This window comes from Anabrus simplex, chromosome 7 (genome assembly GCF_040414725.1).
Source record: "Anabrus simplex isolate iqAnaSimp1 chromosome 7, ASM4041472v1, whole genome shotgun sequence".
NCBI lineage: Eukaryota > Metazoa > Arthropoda > Insecta > Orthoptera > Tettigoniidae > Anabrus > Anabrus simplex.
Genome location: NC_090271.1, coordinates 19,162,743 through 19,172,945, shown reverse-complemented (window position 1 = coordinate 19,172,945; position 10,203 = coordinate 19,162,743). Strand labels below are relative to the sequence as shown.

The window sequence follows — 10,203 nt, the reverse complement described above, 5'->3', positions numbered from 1 at the left end:
CGGCAGCCCTGAAAATGGTTTTCCGTGGTTTCCCATTTTCGCACACGCAAATGCTGGGGCTGTACCTTAATTAAGGCCACGGCCGCTTCCTTCCAACTCCTAGGCCTTTCCTCTCCCATCGTCGCTATAGGACCTATCTGTGTCGGTGCGACGTAAAGCCCCAAGCAAAAAACTAATCACGTAGGCTGAGTGGACCTCGAACCAGCCCTCAGATCCAGGTAAAAATCCCTGACCTGGCCAGGAATCGAACGCGGGGCCTCCGGGTGAAAGACAGGCACGCTACCCCTACACCACAGGGCCGGCAAAGAGAATTGAGCCAACGGCACGTGGTGTTTCCAAGCGATCACCCATCCAAGTACTGGCCACGCCCTATGTTGCTTAACTGGGGTGATCGGACGAGAACCGGTGTATTCAACATGGTATGGCCGTTGGCCAATGCAATTACAGGTCTGTCTAATTCCAATATGATGTATTTGTAGTTAGAAATGTAAATGCTTGTCCTCTTAAATAAGTTAATGTATGTAGCGTGTGTAGAATTAAGTGTGTTGCGATGATAATTTTGTGTCATATCTACGGAAAATGTACCAGGAAACACTGTAGGTGCAATTTAATTTTTGGCCGTGTGTAGCCGCGAGGCGTAAAACTGTGTTAATCTTCTTAAAATGTGAAATTAAATGTTACAATAAAAATCACTTAAATATGTTCACGCCGGTAAAGTTTTAATAATGATAAAGTAAAGATAACACTTATGAGTGCGATAAAGTTAAATAATAATAATAATAATAATAATAATAATAATAATAATAATAATAATAATAATAATAATAATAATCGCGTTAGAATAAATTGAGATGATTAATAATGCATTCAGCAGTTGCGTGAGCGAGGTTTATAGTTTCATATCGAAATCCAGTGAAGTGAGGTAAATTTTGGCACTTGGAAATTAATTTTGCGACACCGTGTATTGAAGAGAGAGAATCATGCATGCTATTTTGCTGTTGGGGCCTGGGAAAATTTAGAGAAGCTACTGTGAGACTATTATTATGAAGTTGTTTGTACTTAAAATATGATCAAACTCAAGAAATGAATCGGAATATGGAATGAAATATTTATGAGAATAATTAGGAAGAAACAAAATACATTCTTACACACGGTCGAGGTAATACTTGATTGTTGGAAAAACATCACGAATTGGAAACATTGCGGGTGACGAGTGAGTTTACTAAATTAAGAGTTTACCCTGCGTATTGAACCCATGACCTTTGTGCCCTAAGAACATTATGCATAAATCGACAATCATTTAAAAGTTGGATTCTTGATAGCATGGATTTGACACGGGGCGAGGGGATGATTACTTTCGGTCCCACGCTCTGGGGTACGTGACGTCAGCCACACGTGTCAACGGCGGAAGAATCTCAAGTCATTTTTGTGAACTATTTCAAAGCGCATGTACATGGCGTGATCCAAGCCAAGTCAAAAAAATATAGTGCCTATCAAAGGAGGTCAATCATCTCACAAATCGAACCCGTATAAACTTTAAATGTCCATGAACACAACCACCAGAAATGTAGCAAGCATGTAGTCACTTTCAAAACTCTTGAAATTACAGTTTAGATAAGTCAGAAAATTTATAGAAATTTTCTTGGCGCAAAGGGAGAGATCCGAAGAGAGGGGGTAACTGCTATAAATATGAAGGGACGCTATGACGAAGTCTCCTTCTCCGGCATTTGTGATACAAAGCGGACGAAAAATTGTTGAGCTGCTCTGCGAAATCAAACAACGAAAGTAGACTGAGTTCAACTGCAGATTTCAGCCAGTGTGGCCAGGTCTTGAGTCCATGAGGAGATAGTTTTCTTGAGTGAAATAATTGTACCAGATAGGACGGTCAAAGTACTGAATAAATTCTAATGTGATTAAGTAATTCGTGTGCCGAAATAATTATAGTCCATCGTGTGCGCCCAGCAAACAAGTGAAGGGTATTTTCTTTTATTTTTATGCTTTATTCCAGGAAACCTGGAGAAACATAATGGTTTGTAAAGCCATGAATGTAAAAATGGCTAAATAAAATGCCAGGGTCGCAGGTGAGTCCTATGACGAACACTGGCGTGACTACATGAGGTAGGTGACTTTCCATCTTACTACCTCTTATATCTTGTCTCATGATCTCTAAAAGTGTATTTGAATGGGGATATACGTTGCAGTGGTCATCCCTACTAAGTTTTGTAAATGTGAGAGTACGACTAAAAGAGTCATTTGTTTTATTTTCCACTTGGATAAATTTTTGAAGTCTTGCGAGTGCCGTATAATGTTGTAAAAAGTTATTGAATAGGGTTCCGAAGTGATATCACGTCCAATGTAGATCGTCATCCGTGTGAAGTGTACTGCCTATATTTTGTGATGTCAAATTAAGATGTTCATTCGACGTAAATTTTTCCTGTCTGCAATTTGACGTTGTTAATAATAATAATAATCCATGGTCACTTATTTTCAATCGAGTGGAAGCGCGCTGTCGGGTGAGAACCTAGGGTGATGAATTTGGTCACGGAGAGAAACGTTTTTCTATGCCCATTTTAAACTGTGTCTGACTGACAATAAAAAGATCTAGTAGAATGTTTCAGTCATTTCTCGTAAAAATCAAGTTATTAAATACGATATCATTTATGCGAAGTTATTCATGATTAATGCATTGTGCGATATTAGACGTCGAGATTTCTAGTGAGGATTTTATTCCAGTTCTTTGTCGATGATAATTGTGGAGCTGGGAAACAGAGGTTAGTTTTGTTGATATGTGATTTGTGAATCAGGTTGGACCTGTCATTGAAGCCGGGACATGATAGCCCGAGGAATATTTTATAATGTTGAGAATGGAAAGAAATTCATAGAAATCCATAGCGGTATTAATTGGCGACGCGTATAATTAGTGTGGGCATCTTGAAGCATAATCTGTGCATTTTGTTGGTTAGAATATCGTATTTGTTTAATTATGTCGGCAGAGTTTAAAGGGAGCATTTTGAGAAATCAGTCAGGTAGAACGAACCGGGTGTTTCATGTAACTGCCAAGCGAACTTGGGGGTGAGAGGCCTCAACTGTGATAACGGGACAAGCGTGAAATTGAGATTGTACTGTATTCTCGGCCAGGGAAAACGTTAAAATTCTGGATTTAGTTGAAATTCATAGCCGGTAATGATCTGAGTATTGTGAAATACTGGAATTGGGGACGTAATGAACATTTGAAATCACGAACATTGAGTATAAGGAACAGAGTAACCAAATTCAGGGTTGTCCAAAGTATAGAGCGATGGTTGTGATGATCGGTTTGTCTGTGAGGGGTGTGCAAAATTCATAATGGTATGACGAGATATGACATCGTAATTATATGGCGAGTTGTTTGGTTTGTACGTAGATTCATAGGATATCCAAGTTTTAATAATGGTTAAGACTAGATTAGATTTTAAAGTGTGAAATCATGAGACAAGATATATAACTGGACATGAATTATGTAACAATTCTTTTCCAGCCAGATAAACATCGCAATATTGAATTTACATCACAGCTGCGTAGGAATTTGTGAAGAAACCAGAGTCCGCGGACATAAAATTTACTGATCTTTAACATTTCGTTAAATCATTTAAATTTATTTAATTATTAAATTCAGTGAAACCTCATTTTGAAATAACTTTAATCAAGCGAATAACTTGGAGATGCATTCTGGAAATTTTAGTTTGTTTTTCTGGGGGAATATTAAAATATAAAGTAACGATTAAAGGGACATATCCGAAGGAAATGGATTTTACTGCCACAAAGTTTGTGAGCATTGCTATTGTTGTAATTATTGAACTTTGATTGATTGAGCAGTGAATGTGCTGGGGATAGTAAAGTGGAAACTTTGGTCATCAACCGATGTAACTTAATTGTGTTTAGCCTTCAGCCTAGAAACTTGGATGGTCAGGGGTCATCAACATCAGTGACTTAGATTAGGGCCATATGCCATTGTAGCATCATTTCCTAGCGGTCATCATCCACAATGACTTTAAAGTAACTTAGAAGATTAGATGTCGGTCCATGACATAGACGCAGGTCACATCGTTTCAATTAAGGGTCCATGCCGTGGAACCACTGTGTTGCACACACCGATTGGACGGCCTTAATTATACCCAGAGTCCAGAGTTCGTTTTACGAGGACTGGACCATAACGAATCACTATAATGGTACATGTGGTCTCACATGGAAGCCGAATTTAAGGATTTCCAGACTTTCCTTTCTTAAATAATTAATAATTGAGACAATGGTTTCTAGTATGAATGCCCGTCAGGCAGTTACGTTAAAGTCTCACACCAGTGTTCTGACGTTTATGTAAAAATGATTGTGGTGTCCAGTGGACACAATTGACTTCTATGATACCGTTGACATATCGGAATGCTTCAGAATTTTCCTGAATAAATAGGAATCTTTTAAATAGACCTTTCATTCCAGTAGATAGATTAGAATTACTGAACCCTACCTTTACCTCAGCAAGTGACGAAGAACCCGATACGACCCAAGAGACAGATCTCATGAACTTTGCTGATAGGTAAGAAAGGTAGCTATCCCTCAATATGGACCTAAAGGGTTCAGTATGTTGATGAGAATTTACTTCACGGGAAAGTTTACAATGACACACGTTTGGAGTGTTGACATTGCAGGTTTTTTGGAGCCTCACACTCTAGGCTATGCCGCGAATATCTTGGTGGGTGTGATTTTTGTTTTCAGTAATATCACGTACTATCAGATGAGATTTGAGTTTGCTTTTATTTAGCGAACTTTACTGTATGTGTTTAAATTTTAATGAGTGATAAATGAAATGGCGTATATCTTTTACTGCTGGGAGTGTTCGAGGACAGGTTCGGCTCGCCAAGTGCAGGTCTTTTGATTTGACTCCCGTAGGCGACCCGTGCGTCATGATAGGATGAAATGATGATGAAGACGACACATACACCCAGCCCCCGTGCCAGCGAAATTAATCAATGATAGTTAAAATTCCCGACCCTGCCGGGAATCGAACCCGGGACCGTTGTGACCAAAAACCAGCACGCTAACATTTAGCCATGGAGCCTGACAATGAGTGATAGATGGAACTATTCAAACCCGTTATTTATTTTTGATTTCACACTTCATCGTAGGAAAGGGATATAGTTAATATTATTCCAGATTCGAGTTAATTTCCGTAGAGGAGTTTACTCCATGTGTTTGACTCTCTATGAGAATTAGATTGAAATATCCGAACATTGTTTTAAATTCTCGATTTTACCCGACAGTATCAGTGATGTGTAGATACCATAGTGTTGGTTCAACGTTAGGTTCGGGATGCCGTGTGTACATAATTACCGTCTGAGATGTGTAGACAATGTAGCGTTGGTACAACGATAGGATCAGTACGCCGTTTGTACATAGCCAAGTCATAGGTTAGGAATTTTTAATGAATCGACTTGAACCATGGGCGCCCATATGATAGTTTGTAAGTGGTGGGGGGCTAGACCTTGGGGTAATGTAGTATTTTTAATATTTTGGAAGATGAATGGCGACTTGTATTCCACGGTAGAGAGCCACACACGGTATCCCCTACAACTTCTACGTAATACCGATTGTTAAACCATTTTCTTGAAAAAAAGAACCCTGACTAAATTAGATTTTTTCCTTTCCCTGAGAGTTAGTGGAGGGGGGAGGCGTCCCCACCTTGCCCCCAGGCATGGGCGCCCATGATTTGAACGATGAGATCGTCTACACTAGCGGGCAGGAATGGAAGACATTAGCAGATACTATTTAGGCCACGTTTCGGCTTAAGCTGGAAAGTGCTTCCATAAAAGCATTACATCAGCAATGGTTTAAATGTAAGGATTGTCTCACGTGGAAACCTGGCTAATGGAGACTGCTTAGCCGCGTCCGTTCCAGCTCGATGGCCTTTCATTTTATATTTTTCATTGTTTTTTTCTTTTACTTCGAGATTTATAGTTCGGGTGTACGGTATGTTACGATAGTGCAGTGTGTTGACACTTAGTTATTTGTTTTCTATTGGGGAATTTACACTACGAATGCGGTTTCGATTCGTCAGCTGTTACAAATATTTTATTTCATTTTACATTTTTTACATTACTTAGGTGAGACGTTGGTCTACCGATCACTTGTAGTCCAGTTTAAGGGGACAAGTGTAGGTAGACAGATTTGTAATTGTAGTTGTAGTTATGTAGAATTGGAAAGATCTCGTGATTTTTTATGCTGTGGAACTGTATTTTAACTAATTTATCAACGTAATTGTTTCTTTACCGAAATTTGGTTTAGTAAGAAGGAATTTCGAGTGAGTTACCACTTTTATTTAACTTCAGTGTTTGGCGTTTCTTCAAAACACCTAGTGGGTTAATGATTCGCTGCATTTCGCAGTTTTGTTCCTTCAGAGCGGAGTGACGTATGATCCTCTCGGATCAAGTGTTGTTGGTTCATTCTGAACAACTGTTCGGGGTGATGCATATTTCGACATCGGGATTTACCTGTAGCTTAAGGATGTCACGAGATGACAACACATGCTGTGGTTTTATTTCAGATTTTGAAAATTGATGTTAACTAGTAATAAACACCATGCTTTCAAATAATATTTCAAAACCTATCCAGAGCAACGGATAGTTAAATTGGTTCGATTAAGGAACCATTCGGGAGATATTCCAGTATCCGAGAGCATATTCCACCCTTGGATAACCTTAATTAAATGTAAATCTTCAATTCTTTTTGTTGAATGTCAGATGGTCCACGGATCCTGCGAGTTAACTCTCAATTATCGTTTGGATCAATGTTGCCCGATTTTCAGGTTTTCTGTTCCTTTTCTGGTTTTGCTGCGTCCGAATCTTATACTGAGTTTTCAAACTTGAGAAGACACTAAGGTAAATAATTTCAAGATACTTTCGCCGTTCACGTTATGTAATGTGACTGTTTTATAACCTTTTGGGGAAAAATTAATTTGTTCTTTTGGGTTATTCAGAAAATATTATTGTCGTAATTTCGTTCAATAAATTTTTAGTAAACACATTTTCGCTTCTCATTTGATGTAGTTACGTTCTCCTCTGAACACTGTCGATCGGTCAATGAAATGATAAAAAAGAATCCTACACGACCCTAAGTTCTAAGGATCAATATTGTTCCACCGAAGCAACCGAGGCAGACGACCGCCGATGGAACGGTAAGTTCAAGGGTACATTTATACATTGTTCAGTTTCCTCTGATCAAATTACATTATTTTCAGTTCGAATCCCACTGTAGACAGCCCTAAGGATGGTTTTCCGTGCTTTTCCATTTTCATACCACGCAAATGCTGGGGCTGTACCGTATTTTTTTTGCTAGGGGCCGACACAGTTAGGTCTTATGGCGACGATGGGCTAGGAAAGGCCTAGGAGTTGGAAGGAAGCGGCCTGGCCTTAATTAAGGTACAGCCCCATCATTTGCCTGGTGTGCAAATGGGAAACCACGGAAAACCATTTTCAGGGCTGCCGATAGTAGGATTCGAACCTACTATCCCCCGGATGCAAGCTCACAGCCGCGCGCCTCTACGCGCACGGCCAACTCGCCCGGTGTACCGTAATTAAGGCCTCGGTCACTTCCTTACCAGCCCTATCACTTTCCTATTCCATCGTCGCCATCAAACCTATCTGTGCCGGTGCGACGTAAAGCAAATTGTTATACATTATTTTCTATCGCTAACTTACAATCAGAGTTTTAGAAAATGTTATTGTTTGAGAATGATAGCATCGTATGGGTGCACCGCAAGATTTTAAAATACTCCTTTAATGTGCAGCAGGTTGGAAAAAAATTTCAAAAGTCCAGTGAGGAGAAGTTCAACTAGATAACGCCCGCTCTAACATCTAATCAGAACAGAAGAGTGTTCAAATGCAGCTGTGTTGAAGTTTTGGCTGAAAGTGTAGTCGCAGAATACGTCCTGCGTAATGGGTATTGTCGAAATGAGGTATTTAGCCACTATAGGTGTGGAACTCGATTGTTGACAAAATTTATTTCTTAATTTTATGTTCGTGATAACTTTAAGGGAGCATCGTTTTCACCACCATGCAGCCCATGTGCTCCAGCTGCGTGGAGCTTGCCCTTTGACATTCGACATCGTCCATTGTGGAGTTTTTGGAATTCGTATATACTGCTCTATCCTTTTGAGTGCGTTTCTGGTATTTTGAATGCATTTATAATTCACGACATTTTGGGAAAGAAAGATATTTTTCTAAGTTTTTCGCACTACAGTTCTCTCCAGTGTTCGCTACTTGATTATGTTTTGGCTGAGACGAACCAAGCGACGCCTCAGACCAAGCACGTGCGCGGCGATTGGCTGCGTCATTGTTACACCTGATGACGTCGTACCGAGATCAGAATTCTCGTACTATGTACACTGGTCCCTTCTATTGACAGCGATCTATTTAACACTATCCTTGTACGCGTTGTATAGAAATTATTAAAATTATTTATAACTTGAATGTTCCGAAAATATAGACGTATTGTGTGTTCGTCAGTACTATGACATGTAGACACAGCTGAGCGATCCTTATTTGTGAATAATTCGACTCGGATGAGCAAGAACTAAAAGCCACTGTGTTTACTTACATTCTCATTTATGAATTTATTTAATCCGGCTACGTGTTGTAGTGGTTAGTGTGAATAGTTCCATCCCCGAAGGCCCGGGTACGATTCCCGGCTCTGAAGTGTGGTACTGTGACTAGCTCACAAAGACATGTTACTATTTATTAACGAAACAGAATTAGAATATTCATGAAATGAAATATTCAATCGTCGGACTATGTACTTACACTTAGTACTTACCTAATTACTTACGCATGTATTTGTTGATGGGCGCCAGCTACAAATAAATGTAACGATAATAGAATGAGAGTCTTGAATATATCTAGGGTGTGAGATAATAAGCTTACTTTGACAGCATAACATATAGGTTCTGGGAAAAGGACATGGTCGCTTGGATTCCCAATTAAAAATTTACGTTTATTTAATCTACCATTGAAATAAAGCAATTGTCAAACCTAATTTGGTGATGTATCCTTTTACTTTCACAAACGAGATATAGCATGGCTGGAAATTATATTCACACTTCACAATCAAGTTTACGACGACTGACGATTACCGTATCCATATCACTGTTCTATCTTCAACTTACTGACTGTAGCCTTACTCTTCAAATGACTATCCATTGAGCAAGGCTCCATCCATCAGACTAAAACACTCCATAGCAAGTCTCGCCTTCCAACCGACTCCCTGACTAACTGTGGTTTCACTCTCCTTCCAACTGTCTCTAATTGAATAGCTGTCATAAGATACAGCCTTTATGTAGACATTCGTTTTCACATGGCCACGTCAGAGTTAAAAACAGACATGATGTTACTCCCACCCAGCTGCTAACGTTACATGTTGTGTTGAAATAACCTCAGGCAAATTAGGAACTCCCTAAATATTATCTCATCGCCAAAAGCATACTATGACAGTGCAATGACTCCGCAGTTAATGTAACAGTATTACACAATATGTTGCAATGTTTTAAAGTTTTTTCACAAAATATATCCATATCTGATATTAGCCAGCAAATCTCATTCTACGTAAGTTTAATGCTAACATATATATACATAACAAATTAAATACAATAAAGAAAGCGATAATTAATTAATACATAGCGAAATCAGATTACAAAATTGAATCAAACAATACAAACAATAATAGTAGTTACAGTAATAATAATAATAATAATAATAATAATAATAATAATAATAATAATAATAATAATAATAATAATAATAATAATAATAATAATAATAATAATAATAACACAAAGAAACATTTGTAACGGGATTTGAACTGTTACAATTCGCCTCCCTCATAAATAAATCGAAGAACAAAGAATCGATTGATCTATGAACAACTTAATATATAACACTATACTGACACATACCAATACTATTAAATGAGTATACAACAATTATTATTTTAACACATCAATAAATTTATAAAATATTACTTATATGAGAACTTCTATCGCACATTGTCATCATATATGACCGTTAAGTGTCCCGTTCTCTCCTTAGCATACAATTCACATCAATATAGCCGTTATTTTTCCGTGGGCTGGAGTTCGGTGCACCAATACAACACTTGATTCACACGCAAATTCACAGTAGT

General features: G+C 38.5%; 1 non-coding gene across 1 annotated transcript; it reads right to left on the bottom strand.

Moving 5' to 3' along the window:
• Nucleotides 1-314: 314 nt before the first annotated feature.
• Nucleotides 315-433, bottom strand: LOC136877876 (5S ribosomal RNA). Its single transcript, XR_011018615.1, has one exon. It is a non-coding gene; the product is annotated as a 5S ribosomal RNA (ribosomal RNA).
• Between the last annotated feature and the right edge of the window lie 9,770 nt (nucleotides 434-10,203).